Source organism: Hippoglossus stenolepis, chromosome 20, assembly GCF_022539355.2.
Source record: "Hippoglossus stenolepis isolate QCI-W04-F060 chromosome 20, HSTE1.2, whole genome shotgun sequence".
NCBI classification, from domain to species: Eukaryota; Metazoa; Chordata; class Actinopteri; order Pleuronectiformes; family Pleuronectidae; genus Hippoglossus; species Hippoglossus stenolepis.
Window position 1 is genome coordinate 18,339 of NC_061502.1, and position 4,569 is coordinate 22,907.

A 4,569-nucleotide genomic window follows, 5' to 3' on the forward strand; every position below is an offset into this window, starting at 1 on the left:
ATAAAAATATGATATGTTCTGTTTCTGTGTTTATTTACAGCAGCAGCTATAGAGTTGATTCAGGTCCTTTCTTGAATTACTGGATGTTGCTCTCCAGACTTTTGGGAGAACATTTTTAAAATACAAACGTCTGTCAAGACCTAAAAAGACCTGAAACAGTGTTTTTATAAGAATGACAATTTATTCCTTAATAGGGTTAACTTCAATTCTTTTTTTAAAAATTTGTATTATTCAATTCATATTTAATTATTCCATTCATCCATTATCTATACCGCTTCTCCTCTTGAGGGTCATGGGGGGTGTTACAGAGCCTGTATTGTTGTTTATGTCACCCAGAGATTAGCTTAAAGAAAAATACTGTGCCCTGATGGACTTATTGATTGACCAATAACAGGGATCTTTATGGCTTATATTAATACAGGGGTCCATTAATAATGGTGAAGAATAGGATTTTAAGGATTTGTTAACCTAGTTTGCCAAATTAAAAAAACGACTTAACTCATATCCTTTGTTGGTTACACCGTCACATTTTCTATAAAGTCTGGTGGATGCCAGTACAGGATCGAGCTGCTTGGTTCCTCACTAATGATTGTGTGTCAGGAAGCACCCTGCAGGTCAGCAATGAATAGTTATTATCAAAAGAAATCACTTCAGCAGACGAGGAAGAAACATATGAAAAGCAGCTGACTCACTTTTAAAGGTACAAATGATTTAACCCTAACTCTATTGACGTACTGCTTACTGTATTATCCTAAGATAACTTCTGTAAAGGGTAGACTTCTTTGATTTAATCTCAGAGCATAATGGAGTCACATTCCAACTTTTCTGTAGGAGAACACGCAGTACTGCAGTACGTACAAATACACATGTTTAAGCAAAATTGAGTGACCAACAAATAAAAAAAATAATAATAAGATTCCATGCATGACTGTTGGCACTTTTGATTTTGTCAGGACCAGTCTTCCAAGTTTAATGTTATGGCAAATACAATAAAGCATCTCGAAGCAACATCTCAAAGCAACCCTCCCTCTCTTCTCCCACTGGTAATAGAACGGAGAGAGCCGAGACATGACAACATGCTCACTAGTATTTCTATATACATGTAATATGATGAAATATTGATGAGTACTGGTGCATTGTAGAGACAGTGATACGTTTACCTAAGAGAATCAGCAGAGAGGGTGCAGTGAAGCAATGGGCAGGGACGTTTAAACTGCTCTGTGATTTGTGGAAAGTAAGCGTGGGCGGCCCTCAAGCTGATTGTGCCGATCAATTGAAAAAGCTAATGGTTCGATTGCCCCATGAATCAGTTCTGAGGCATTTACACACACACATGCCGCCGCTTCTTTTTCATCATTATAAAGCATGAGGGCCTGTTCAGACCTGGTATAAGCATCAATAGTGACTCAAATATGTCCTCACTCAAACCACATTCGAAGGTGTTCTGGGACGCATGTTGCCAAGTTCATCTACAACTGAATGTGTCTGTTACCACTTGTGATTGGATCTCACCTCACTATCTCTTTGTGGATGTTTGAAGCCAGTTCTGATATTAAAATTGATTTAGAAATTCAAAGAATCAGGCATTGATGCAGCGCTTCTGCTTCTGAACCCTCACACCCTGTTCACAAAGGAGCGTCTACTCAGCTGACGTCTCCGAGCCATGTCCCTATGTCTACATGTTATTGGCCATAATATCAGCACTGATCACCAAACAATGACTGATCCTTTCCAGCAGAGATGAACAACATTCTGTTTCTCTCTCCTTGTTTCTCCCTCCCTCGCACACACATACATCATCCGACACATCTGTAAACTAAGTAAAAATGTCATTGGGTCTTCGCAAATACAAATGAAGCTCAGAGTAAATACAGTCAGGAAGACTTTACCCCCATTCCATCAATCTCAAATGCCTCACTCTCTCTATGCTGATGGATCAGCTGATTATGGGTGTTTCTAAATGGCCAATTAGATTCTGCCACAGTCTGTTTGCTGTCAAACTCTAAATCCCTTCTCCTCTGTTTCGCAATCAGCCGTCCTTCAGTCTCAGCAGAATCCTCATCACCTCATCCTCAACCTCAACTGATCGTGATCGTATTGGCGCATCCTGTATCGTGTCGGCAGCTGATTGTGGATGCATTACTGCAACAGCTGTTGACACAGAATTGGCTCAGACTAGTGGCTATAGCTCCAAAGTGTTTGAGGTGAGTGAAGCTTGTTTGTACCTCTATTACTTTTGGGTCGTAACTCTGATTCTCCTTCTGACCTTTTGGTTGATACTTTTCCGAGGGTGAAAAATATGTATTAAAAGAACATTTTTATTTTGGGTATATTATTTTGGAGCTTGTGCATAACACACCTGTTTACCCCAAATGTTTTCAACTAGACTGCCTTAAAATGTGGGGTCTAAACAGAACAAAGAAGAGCGTATGTGAGTTTTTCATAAACGTTCAAAAACAATGTGTGCTTTGCTACATTGGCCACCATATCGAATCTGAAATATAAATTAGGCTTGGCCCCAACAATGAATTCAGTAGCTATAGGTTTATCCCCTGAGAAATCTTCAAATCAATTGATCTAATGCACAGCCTGCATCCATGACAACAGAGAATCTCACGAAAGGCACATTCATGAGCTGTGCCATTTCTGAAAACATACCATGGTCGGTCAACCAGGTTACTAGGGGTGCTGTGCTTAATAGGACCACCTCTGCCAACCATGCAACACATTTGTCATCGCCCACTACGATGCTCCCTGCTTAGAAACAGTTTGCTCCATCAGTCTGAGAAGAAACAGTATTCATAGCATGTATAAACAAACAACGCTCATTGAGGAGAGCAGTTTCTACAGACTTGAAACATAACAGAATATCAACATTTATAGGAAATTGGACAAAACATAAAATATAGAAAAATTTAATATAACACTGAGCTTTTGCTCTGCTGCCAGGTAAATCCTCCAATGACAAACATTACCATAGCACCTGTAATTTATAGACAACAATACTATTTCTTATTATTTACTAAGTGATCTTAATCCATATTGCTCATATATAAAGCTTGTCATAATTTTTTATTTAGTATTTTATCAATTGTAAATGTTAATCCATTTCTTTCTATCTTCTGTCATTAGTCCAGGGATGAAACTGAACCTTGACTGAAGGACAAGATAATCATCGTCTTGTTTTAAAATGACGTATTCCAATGAGCAGTAACATAGCTGTTGCCTGTTGGCGTCTATCCAACATAATATATAGTTGTATTTCACTCTCACTTTTATCAGGCAAACAGTCACAAACCACAGCCCTGGAATTGACTGGCACGTCAGACGCTGACCGATCCAGAGATGCACTGCCCGGCTTAATAAGCGAGATAGCATTACTGTCATCTGGAGAATGAACGGACACAAGTTTACCTGACTGACCTTCCCACAGCTCACCCTCATGGTGTTTTTTCTTTCTCTTTGATTGACAGACAGTTCAGCTTCTCTTCAAAGATATAAACATCAACACCCTTGCACAATTTGCAGGAGCTTCAAAGCCTGCATAATGAACATTAAGGGCCATGGAGCTCTGGTTACCACATCTGTTATAACACAGTCGGAAGTAGTGTTGTCTAACCATGCTCCTGTTTTTATGTAACAGCAAAATGCAGCGCTCATGAAGGAGGTACAAGCAAATACTGCTTTAATCGAATAAACTCACTCTAATCCAGGTTATAAATGGATTACAAGACTACTTGTCTGGTAAAGAGCTCACTAATAAATTGATTTTGTGATGCTGTCAGTACCACAGAGTCTTGTCCTGCAGTCTGTGGTTCCCCCCCGGTCTGGCAGAGCTTTACAGTTAATACAACTACGAGCTAATAGAACACACTTGCTCACTTTATGTTCAAGCAAGTGTAATTATACGTTATAAACTCTAGCACTCTAAATATAAAAAAAAAATCTGACAGAGCTTTTGCTCTTTGTCTGCTGCGTGTCGACTTAAAAGCTGAGAAGATGTCAAGTGGCCAGAAACCAGTTATTACAGATGACATGTTTCTGGGCAGCTAACAAGTGCTAAGCAAATATTTACTATTTAGCTCTTAATTTGGTCTTAACCAATGGAAAGAAATATCAAGCTGTTTAGCTGCTAAAAACCCATCTATGTTCACCAGGTAATTACTTTCTTTGTCTTTGGTGATGGTTTGTTTTTAGCAGAATGAGGCCCGATAGAGGAGAGGGGAACTGAAGATTTGGATGTGTTCTTTATTGATTTGTCACCATGGGAGACATTTCATAAATTTCAAAATAAATGCAACAATATTGATTTGTTCCAAGATCTATTAAGATAAATTTCATCTGATAATAGTTTACTCTTTTGGCTGTATTTCTGGGTATGACTAGGAAGACATAAAATTCAGACGTTAATGATCGAGTCTGAAATATGGGCCATAAAATCCTGTGCATCCTGAATTAAATGACTCGGGGACATCACGAGACCGACTCACTTCATTCTTTCACCTCATTTAATTGTTTGTGGCTGATTTCAGTTCAGTTTATGGCTCCCACTTCAATCCACAGATAGAC